This window comes from Triturus cristatus, chromosome 8 (assembly GCF_964204655.1).
Source record: "Triturus cristatus chromosome 8, aTriCri1.1, whole genome shotgun sequence".
In the NCBI taxonomy this organism is placed as follows: domain Eukaryota; kingdom Metazoa; phylum Chordata; class Amphibia; order Caudata; family Salamandridae; genus Triturus; species Triturus cristatus.
In genome coordinates, this window is record NC_140591.1 from 375,217,549 (window position 1) to 375,230,057 (window position 12,509).

Genomic DNA, 12,509 nt, shown 5'->3' on the forward strand with positions numbered 1-12,509 from the left:
GAACACTCTGGGAAGATGCAGTAGAACACAAAGGAATCAACTGACAGTCTCTGCCCTTGTTGGATGTACATGTTTTACTGAGAATGTCAGACTTCATTCTCACATGACTGAGAAAGATAATGTGAATTTACAGAAAATATGCTCTCAGTTTAGCTTATAGATCACCTTCCAAACCTCTGTGGGAAAAGCATGAGAAAATATTTTTCTCTCAATCATGATATCCCAGCAGAAGGCTTTTTCACATGGTGAAATCACCTTAGAACATACCACAGTTCCTAAAATGATTATGGTACCATCAACAAATGATTTATAATATAACTAAAGTCTTAATACCTTCGATTAACTGCAATGCTTTTTAATGAGGTGCTATCATGTATATTGGTCCCAAGATGGCTGCCAACACTTCTTGGATGAAGTGCTGACAGCCAATCAGATCTCAGGATGAGATGTGTGGTTAGGCTCCGCCCACATATATATGATTTTACTTTTGATTTTCTCAGGAACTACTGAACAGATTGACACCAGACCTGCAAAAGGCACTTCCCTAACCTGAGGACTACCTCTCTGCCAAATTTCAAGTAATTCTGTTCAGCCGTTCGGGCTGTACCTTGGACTAAAGGCCCCAATGGAAAAACGCATGGGGAAAATGTGTTTTGGGACCCCCCTTTTTTCTCGGCCCCCGCTAGACGAATCACCCCGAGACTTTCAGGGTAGGAGCGGAGCGGAGCGCCCCACCTATTTTGAAAATTTTGCGACGATTCGTCAACCGGCGCCAAAGTTATTCCAAATAGAATGTTGCGGTTTTCCTATGGAAACACGGTCCTAACTATAACTATCTACTGGTGACCGCCAGTAGATAATGTGTGTATATATATATGTGTGCATATATATATATATATATGTATATATATATTCACAGAAAAAACCATGGGTTTCACACACGTTATAGTTAGGAATTAGCATTTAAAAAACCTTAGAAATTCAATGAAAAAACCAAAGGTTTCACACATGTTATAGTTAGCTGGACATTTCACTCGTAAAAAACCATTGAAATTCCCCTGTTATAGTTAGTTCAGCTAACTATAACTCGCGCGCCCGCAATGCACTGCTGATGACGTCACATATTACATCACTCATGACATGGTCAGTGACATCACTCATGACATCACTGATGACATCTCAAATGACATCACTGATGACATCACTGATGACATCATCCTTGTGATAGAGTGGCAGACCTCCTCTCATCCTAATATAACCTTTGATACACACATTCAAAAATAGAAATTAAAATTTTAAAAACAATGGACATACCAATACCAGTTACAACAACCTATACAGTAATTCTAAGATCCAAATACACATCCACTCATTCACCAACAGTCCTATACAGTCACTCATACATGTACTCACACATCATATGTACTCATACACCTATACATCCTGTTACACAACGCCACTCATCCATAGAGTTACTCACACACATAGTCACTCATGCTAATAAAGAAACAAACATACATTTATTTGCATATACAGTTATACACACACCACCACACTCACTTCTACGGAAACTTACACATACTTAGTCTTTTAAACAATCACTTATAGAAACACATACTTATTCATACAGGAACTCTTTCAATCTCTCACTCTCACATATACTCGCTTATATACACCAATAGTCACATATACTAGTTTAAAACATATGTAGTTACTCATAAAGACACTATTGAGACAGTCATTCACTCACTAACACACCCATACACTCACTCATCCACCCATAGAGTCCTGCACACATGCTGTCTTCAACACATACAAAGAGTGAGTCATTCATTCATGCACCTATGCACTACGTAATACCCCCACCGAACCATGCAGACACTCAGACTGATACTCATAAAACCAACTAATAACCTATATAGACACCCATGTAGCTACTCACCAACCCATGCAGCCACTTATACACAAAGTGAGAGACTGATACAGATATTTACATATTTAAACATTACTCACTAAGCCATGTATTCACTATGATACACTTAATCAGTCAGTTACACAATCAATTTTTATTAAACAAATCATCCATTTAGACACTTATATACCCATTTATTCTTCCATCGACCTTGAGATATACATATATAAAACATATTTAATTTTCAGAAACACACACATTCACTGGATGATGTCATCAGTGATGTCATCAGTGATGTCATTTGAGATGTCATCAGTGATGTCATGAGTGATGTCACTGACCATGTCATGAGTGATGTAATATGTGACGTCATCAGCAGTGCATTGCGGGCGCGCGAGTTATAGTTAGCTGAAATAACTATAACGGGGGAATTTCAATGGTTTTTTACGAGTGAAATGTCCAGCTAACTATAACATGTGTGAAACCTTTGGTTTTTTCATTGAATTTCTAAGGTTTTTTAAATGCTAATTCCTAACTATAATGTGTGTGAAACCCATGGTTTTTTCTGTGAATTGGCAAGGTTTTTTAAATGCTAATTCCTAACTATAACGTGTGTGAAACCCATGGTTTTTTCAGTGAATTGGCAAGGTTTTTTAAATGCTAATTCCTAACTATAACGTGTGTGAAACCCATGGTTTTTTCAGTGAATTTGCAAGGTTTTTTAAATGCTAATTTTGTTTTTTTTCTTCTATTTTTTTAAACATATTTTTATTTTAATTTTCTATCCTTTTTTATTGTCTATGGTTAAATTTTTAAAATTCTCTAATATGTTTTTTTAATATATTTTATAAAATAAACATGTAAAATTTATTTGCAATACATTTTTTCCTTTTTTTTATTTTTTTTAGTACGCGTACCGTAAGCTTACGGTAAGCGTACGGTTTACGCAACGTCCGTAATTTATCTACGCTGTTTGCGCATATTTACGCAATTTGCGTAGCTGCGCGTACACTGCGTGGGCGTGTACGCGTGTACGCTACACGTGCACGTTACGCGGAAGTGTCGGGGAGTGACTGTTAAGCGCATGCGCGCAAGCGCGTGTCTTTTTTACGCGCATGCGTACTTTTTCCGTAAGCGTACCGTAAGCGTACCGTAAGCGTACGGTAGGTCATGTGATCATGAAACACAACTTTTGATTGGTTGAAACTACTTTCAGTTCTAGAACTCTCCTACACCACACCCATTCCCCTCATTTCTGCTTGTGATCCCTTAGGAGAAGGAGCTGGGTTGTCTTTGTGATACGATGGCAGAACAGCAGAGCCCTTCTGAGAGTGAGGCTAGCACTAGCAGCACTACCTTGAGGCAGAGAGCGAGGAAACAAAAGACCTCTTATGTATGGGATTATTTTACTTTTCCTGAAGGCCAGCAAAAGGTAAATGCACCCTTAGTAACTTGTAAGCTGTGTAAGCGTGTACTTTCAAGAGGTAATCCTGACAGGAAGTATTCCTTTGGGAATCATACCATGATGAGACACCTCAAGGATGTACACAAAAGGACACATGCTCGACTTACTGGAGGTAACCCTTCAGTAAGTCAACCAAGCACATCCACAGCAGCTCAGCCTGGACCATCATCTGCAGGGCTGAGTCCTTTTTCTGCAGGTCAGGTGAGCCCTTCATCTGTGGGGGGTGCATCTCCTTTTGCTGGCTCTCAGGAAATTAACCCTCGATTTCTGAGGGTTGATATTCGATGCGCCTCTTGTCATGATCTAATTTGTCATAGGGAGACCAGTGTTTCCCTAGTGAACAACAAAATAGATCAGCACACTTGTCGCAGAGACTAATTTTCCCAATCTTTCTTTCCTCTGTCCCTGCATGAACACAACGGCTCTTTTAAGAGCCAACCTTATCTTTCATCTTTTTTTTATATATGTTTTCAAAAACTTTTTTTAATTTTTTTTTTACCGTACGCGTACGGTGCGCGTATTTTTTTTTTTTTTTTAAAAACACTAAAAATCAATTATCACATTACAAGGTCCTTGAGAGACTACAATTAAAAACTGAAAATGTGATTGTAGAGAAGTAGAAAAAAAGGAACCATGATACTATTGACTTACCATACCCACTCAAAAAAATATTTATTCATTTGTTTTTTTTAAAAATTGCTTTAAAAATGGTTCTAGGTTTTGAAAATTTTCTTTATCAATCTGAAAAAAAAGAAAAAAGTATTAATATTTTTTAAAACATTTTATAATACAGTACACATATTTACATATTTATCAAAAAATAATTTTTGCCTCATTTTTGCTGTTTTCAGAATATATTGCATTTCACTATAAATTGTGAAAGCAATTGCATTCATCATTTAACAGCGGGCAAAAAAAAAATAACAATCTCAAAGATTGTATTAAAAAAGCCCAGAATCTCTTTTTACTTAAACTTAACAATATAGAAATGCATAATATTCTAAAAAATATCATCTAATATCAATACTTATTTCTTTAAAATACCGTCTGATATTTTTATTTCAGAAGTATAATCACAATATTATATCTCAAATAACTCCACAATACATTTGGTTCCATTTTCTTTAGGCCAAATAGTAATTTTAAAATTATTTTTTGATTAAATTTCCAATGGTAATCCAATAAAATTCTAAAGTTTTATTTGTACAGATCTCACCGATTCTCTGTAACATATTGGTTCCCGAAAGATTTATTAATAATTTATTAAGTCTACAATAGAATTGGTTACCTTTCCGCATGGCCAAATAGTAATTTAAAAAATCTTTTTTGAAAAAATTTCCAATGGCACTCCAATAACATTCCAAAATTTAAATTGTGCAGATGTTACCGATTTTCTCTAAATTTTTGGTTTTCGAAAGTTTCATTAAAAATTAAAAAAGTCCACATTACAATTGGTTATCTTTCCATTAGGCCAAATGATAGTTTAAAAAATCTTTATTTTTGAAAATTCCAATGGTAATCCAATAAAATGGTAAAATTGTTTTGTCCAGATTTTGCCAAGTCTCTCTAAAATTTAGGTTTCAGGAAGATTAGATAGGAATTTGCTAAATCAAAAGGCAAACGTTGCTTAAAAACCAATTGGGAATCATTACACAGTGTCCAGCCTTTTTCACATTTAAGATAAACTGTGTAATGTCCAGAAGTAACAGTAGGTCCTTCATGGAAAATTATTGCAACAGTTACAAAAGTTTTTCCTGAAATTGATAATTGCTGTCCTGTAAACTTCTTTATTAAAGTATCCAATTTTGAACCATCAGCTCTACATCGTTGCATCATTAAAATTACATACTGTCCGTATTCCTTTAAAATTAACGTTGAAAACATGTCAGATTGACACTCACCGCATTGCATGCTATGATTAGCATCTTTAACTAATTTAGCAAAAGTGACTGTTTTACTCTCTGGCAATGTCAAATAAATAAACCTTTCATTATCAACATTAGAGCCACATATATTATAACAGTTTTCACAACTATGTTCCCATTTATAAGAGACACCAAATAAATTATCAATTGCAACTTCTTCTTCTTCCAGTACCTGAAGAAAAAACATCAAACATTTGTGTGCGTCTTGCTGTTCATTTTGAGAAAACTGTGTTCGTCCTGAACATACATCTAAAAGTTTTCTAATTTCAGTAGCACTTTCTATTTTAGTTTTATCAATACTCAGCTTTTCAAAAAGGAGACTCAGCTCAGAACAGAATCTTTTTCCCTGATTTACTATTATCTGCTCTTGCAAACTTTCCAGATAAAATGCAACATTCAGCACTACATTAGCGTAGCAGTTGACACCAGAGCTATTTTCAAAATGACATCCTACAACCTGTTCTTCTTTTTCCTTACTCTTTTTCCTTGCAATTACATCACTCCTCTTTTTTTTCCTCCTCTCTACATCTTCATTACAGATATTCTCATTTCTCCTTTTACGAGAAACTACACATTTCTCCAACACAGGATACTGACCTAAATGAGGAGCATAGGCTCTTCTTAATCTATTATACTCCTTTACACAATTTGTATCAGCACTAACTTTTGAGTCATCAAAGTCTATCATGAATAAACCTGATAATGTTTTCACTCGTGACAAAGCAACATATGCCATACCTTCTTTGAACACAGTTGAACCAATGTTCACAAATGCACAATCTACAGTCAATCCTTGAGACTTGTGAATAGTTACAGCATATGCTAGAGAAAACGGAAACTGCTTCCTACGTACATATAAGTCTTTCACAAGCATGAAACGAACTGTACAACGACAAATGTCTTTAACTTCTTCTATCTGATCAAATTTTATTTTTAAACATTCAATTCCATCCTTTTTCTGATAATTAATAAAACCCACAACTATTCCCATAGCTCCATTAACTAAACCTTTTTCAACATCCAAATTTCTCCTTAAATATACTCTACAGTTCATGCAAACATATAGATTTTTTTCTAATCCAGCTGTTTTGGAAATTTTCTTCTCTAGTGAATCCAATTTATTTTTCAGTGTGCCTGTTAATGTGACAGTAATTCTTCCATCCTCAATTTTGTCCACTGCTTCCAATTTCCTGATCTCTTCCTTTTCCAATTTCAAAAGCTCCTCATTGAATATTGCGCATTCACGTAGAGTTGGCATTAAGCAGATGACACTTTTCTTTTCTGCAATGTTCTTGTATATCTTCTCTGCAACTATTTCTTCGTTTGGAAATAAATTATGTAGCAGCCGACTCTGTAATGCTTTTTTGCCAACTTCAGTGAGTAGTCCAATTCTGATATCTTTCAGAATACTTCCATATTCTTCATCGCTTGCTTGCCTCATATTAATAGTAAGTTCCTTGTACTCAAAGAAGGACCAAATATTTGTATTTCCGATGCTTCCCAATGACTTCTTCGTGTCTTCATGTGTGACAGTATTAAACACTGGTTGTCCTTTAACTGGAGTAAGTTGCAAAAGATCTCCAAAAACTATGACGTGTTTTCCACCAAATAACATGTCATAGTCTGTCTTCAAAATTTGCTGCATTCTTAAATGCACAAAGGCAAGCATTAAGTTTGAAACCATGCTCACCTCATCAATAATGAGAACTTGCATCTTCTTCAATACTCTTGAAACTTCCAAGGATGCTTCTCCAGTTAGCTTGTTGTATTGTATTTTGTTCTCATGCTCCACTGGTAACATTAGCAAACGATGTAAAGTGATTCCTTTTATGTTATATGCTGCTAACCCAGTTGGAGCAGTAACCACACAAGACAAAGTAGAATCCGTTTTTTGCTGTAGGTAGCTTCTGATGACTTTAATTAGGAAACTTTTTCCAGTTCCAGCTTGTCCGCTTACATACATCCTGATTGGATGAAATGATGTGCATGAGCACTCTTTTTTTTCATGGAGAAATCCGTGATCAATTTTGCTTCTGATCTCTTCATAAATTTGTTGCTGCTCTTCATTCAGTTGTCGTTCCAAATTTTGTAAGTCTATAAATTCTTCTTGAGCTTGATTCATAGGCGTTTCCACTTCATTCATGGCTATTGATGCTTCATTTTCAACGATTGGTTGTCCTAGGGGATCTTGACTGAGTGTTTCTGAACTTTGGCTGTCCTGAGAACTGTCTATAGCTATTTCTGCTGCAATTGTAGTTTCCTGTTCAATTTCTTCATTTAACATTTGCAGATAAGTTGAGAATGTACTGCATTGTATGCTGTCTTTGCAAGCATTAAAAGAATCTTCATAGCTTTGAAATTCTCCCAGTAGTTCATCCTCTGTACGCCATGGTTTAAACAACTGTAAAAGAGCCAAGTAGTAAAATTCCTTCTTGTCAGTAGTGTCGCAACTCAGCTTCCGGTGATTTATCAAACTTCCTTTTGTTTGCTTCACCAAACATCCTTCCTCACCAATGACTTTATATTTTCCATTGTTGATGTCTTCTGCAGCTTTCCGTGAATAAATGTAGTTCTGCAGCACTTCATAGAGACACATATTCTCCAGATGTTGACTTCTCTTGGGATAATATGTGTCCAACATGTTTGATTTCAAAATATCTGTACTTTCTGGGTCATTCTCGGCCAAATATTCAATTTCTCCAACAGATTTCAGTACCCGATTTCTCATTGCTGCAAGGCCTAAACTTGCCCAAATTATTCTTCTTGATTTCGAGTAGAGACTTGCAGAAGATAACCTATCTGAACATTCGTAGGATCCAATTTCTGGATGCGATAACATCTTCAAACTGAAACTGTACAGCTTCTTACTGACAGTCTTCTCGTGAGAAATCTCTTCCCACATTTCCTTCAATTCTGTTTTTTCTGATTTCGTAATGTAAGACGTTACATATCGAGCAACAGCAATGGAATTGTCAGCTACATACTGTATATCCATGTTAGCGTTCCACATGGATAAAATGACTGGGTTGTAGTCATTTATATTTTTTGATTCTTCTTTTCTTTTTAGGTTGTAGGTATTCTTAGGTGATTTTCTTGTGATAGTATGTCTCACAGCTGACATAAAACTGTTTACTCTTCCATTTGAAAGAACAGGTTTAGGAAATCCAAATCGACATTTAGTGTAGTATTTATCTTTGCTCTTGTATTTCCGTTGACAGTATTTTCCACACCGATGACTTTGGAAACGTAAAACTTGCTCCTTTAACTTTTTCTCTTCTGTGCTTTTTGGTATAGCACATGTTGCATATTCTTCAATGAAAGATAACACTGTTTCATCAGTATCTGTTCCAAACTTTGGGGCATCCTTGATCCACAACAGCATATGAATATGAGGAGCACCTCTTGCCTGGTACTCTTTTCTCCAAAAGAAATCTACTATTTCTCCAAGAGGTGGATTTTTTTTATTGCAGATGAAGGACATCATAGCCTCAAATCTATGATTGAAATATCTGCAAACATTAACCGGATCCAATGAGCACAGTTCTCCTGCTGTCTTGTATTCGATGTTTTTAATGTTTGAATTTACCTCTCGTAGAAAATCCAGTAAATCATCCCAAGCATACTCAGCACAGCTTAGGGTTACGAACCATGTTGGTGTTCCTAAATTCCGTAACATGTATTTTAATTCACCATGGCGTCGGTACCAATATTCATTTGTCCCACGCTGACAAGCCATCAGATTGATCAGTTGTGTTTCCAAATGATCATCTCGGTGCTGCACTTTCTCCATAAAATCCTTAGCAGACACATTTTGTAAATGTACTCCACTTTTTAAAATGTGATTTACTGCATAAGACAGTGCAGACAAATCACTTTCAAATAAAAGATGGAACAAATAAGGAATACTTTGTCGAAATCTGGGATCTTCAGCATATAGTCTTGTAGTCCGATACTCAGAAGCTGGAATCTGTTCCGGACGTTCATCGTATCGTCCTCCTTTTCCTTTAGGAAACAGCTGGGGAAAACATCGAGCTTCCAAGCTCTCCTCCCATACACTCACGGGAGTTCCTTTTGCTTTCTTCATCTGAAAGAGATCAATATTGTCTCCCATAACTTCTTTTGAATGAAGAGGATGTATGCTAAAATGTTCATAAATTTCTTCTTCCTTTGACTTGTCCACTTTTTCAATTTGTCCAGTTGGTGTTTCTGTGTCTTCTTGTAAATCTTCTTCTTCTTCTTCTTCTTCTATATAAATTGATTCATACCATTTGTTATTCCTTTTCAAATACAAATTTGCTCTTTGTACTTTCCGTACATCTACCAGCTCCTGCCAAATCTTCTTATTCTTTGTCGGTACACCATTAACCAGAATAATTAATGGTTCAGTTTCCAAAGTATCCGCATCAATAGTTTCCATATTTTTTTTCAAATCCAAGGGCAAATACACCACTCTACCTTTTAAACCTCTCAGTAAATCTGAAGGAGGTAATTTACCAGTTTTGGGCTCCATACGTACTATGGTCTGGAACGGATGAACACATTGAATGAGTATAGACTCATATGTATTTAATTCAGAAAGTTCAGCAGGAATAGCATCCAATTCTAAATTATTATGTACAGCTCTGGTCGGCATTCTATTTTCCTCTAACTTGTTGTAACAGTATTTACAAATACGCTGATCTTCACCCAAATCAAAACAATTTTCAAGAAATATATATGTGGCAAAATCCTTCCACTTATAATTATCTTCATTTTCACTCTTTCTGTAGAGATCAACATTCCTAGTTTGTTTTCTATAATGAGTTCTGCGGCAACAAATACAAGTAAAATTTGGTCTTTCATTAGAGATTATTGCAAATTTTGTTATGTGATCATTAAATGTGTTACTTACAGAGGGTTCTACATTCTCTTCCACTTCTTCCTCATTTACTGTGTCCTTCTCTGCACTGTTTTGTTCAGGACCAAATTAACAAAACTGAATTTCATCAACAACCTTCTCTACATCTGATACCGATCCACGGAACAGAGCCCTATTCAATTCATTTAACTTTATTGCTGGACTTTTAGCAAAATATAACCGTCTCACAAACTTTCTCATTTCAATATGATGAACAGCCAGCATCCTAAAATGATGGAAAACACTATTACACACTTTTCTAGATAGACAAGCCAGAGAATGACCCTGCAAACCAGTATTCTCTCTCACTCTGCATGGATCCAGACTTTGAAGCACCTTAATCTTCTGTTTTATACTTTTTTTACTATATTCTCTTAGAAACTCACGAAATTTGTCAATAGATTCCTGACGCACAGTGCAAATACTACTACAATTCCAAGTGTACACTGGGGCTTTAGGACGTCTCCCCATAGCCTCATCCGCCATCACTTGTACCTCATCTCTTGGAACCATTATCTCTTTCTCCATTATGCAACCATTTTTCACTTCGTAAGCACGACCTCTGGTGTCAACTGCATGCAGCAAACTATTACTTTGAAAATAGCTCTCTTCATTAAAAAAAGGTTCACTACTTGAACTATGCATCCACTTTCCTAAAAACACTTTACAAAAGTTTGTTCTGTTCACTACTCTTTTCCTTTTGCTATGTGATTTCAGTACATTAATCATTTTGTCTAATGTACGCATCCTATTCAAAATTAAAATGAATAGTTTCCTTTTTAATTCTAATGCCTTTGCTGCAATGGCTTCAATTTCTTTTTTTCTTTTATAAAACTTAGCCTTTTGCTTATATTTCTTCACATCCTTTATCAAATTGGACATAACTCTTCTCTGAAACATTTTTCTACGTATCTCTTTAAACGCTGTTTTTCTGTTTATGTAAATCTTTTCAGTCGCAGAAGGTATATTTGCATTAACTAAATTCTCAATTTTTTCCTGTCCTTTTCTGTTCAAAACATTCTTTCCAGTACAGACATTTTGTACATTTTTCCTTTTTTTGAATATGTTTTTTAGAAATTGTTTTGTCTGCTTACCAGAAGTTTTTTTCTTTTTCCCAACATGAGCATCTTCTACTAACTTTGGTCCTCCAGTTGTCTTCAAATATAGGTTTTTTTTGTGGGTTTTTTTAACTCTGGATTTTGTAGGCATCTTAAATTTTGTTCACAGCTCTTCAGCAATACCTGAAAAAAACTAAAAAAAAATCCTTTATTTTATTTAAATATATTACTACATTTCTTTTCACAATAGTCACAAAACGAAATTTCTTTGCCAATTTGAAAGCACACTTACTGCTCTTTTTTTTTGGCAAGTGATAATCACTTTTACAGACTGACACATTATGAATCCACTTTTCAGATTTTTTAAAAAGCCCATGTCCAGACTGCTTTTTCAGACCACCACCATGTGTATCCTGGGTGACTGCCTACACTCCAGCAAGGGCAACCAGCCTTAGTGATGCTGAATGTATTTGCATTACAGACTGAAACCTCAAACCCCACTCGCTTGTAAATACTGTGCATGATTATACATGGAAAGCAGCTGGGTGTGTGCTAAGAGTCTGCTTCTGCACCAAAAAATGGCTCCCCTTTTTTCCTACTAATACAACTGTGAAATCACCAGAGCAAAACGCAATAAATCTCTGCCTGTAATTCCTATTTGCACACAGAGTCATGTTTTCACATTAGTCACAAAACGAAATTTCTTTGTCAATTTGAAAGCACACTTACTGCTCTTTTTTTTTGGCAAGTGATAATCACTTTTACAGACTGACACATTATGAATCCACTTTTCAGATTTTTTAAAAAGCCCATGTCCAGACTGCTTTTTCAGACCACCACCATGTGTATCCTGGGTGACTGCCTACACTCCAGCAAGGGCAACCAGCCTTAGTGATGCTGAATGTATTTGCATTACAGACTGAAACCTCAAACCCCACTCGCTTGTAAATACTGTGCATGATTATACATGGAAAGCAGCTGGGTGTGTGCTAAGAGTCTGCTTCTGCACCAAAAAATGGCTCCCCTTTTTTCCTACTAATGCAACTGTGAAATCACCAGAGCAAAACGCAATAAATCTCTGCCTGTAATTCCTATTTGCACACAGAGTCATGTTTTCACATTAGTCACAAAACGAAATTTCTTTGCCAATTTGAAAGCACACTTACTGCTCTTTTTTTTGGCAAGTGATAATCACTTTTACAGACTGACACATTATGAATCCACTTTTCAGATTTTTTAAAAAGCCCATGTC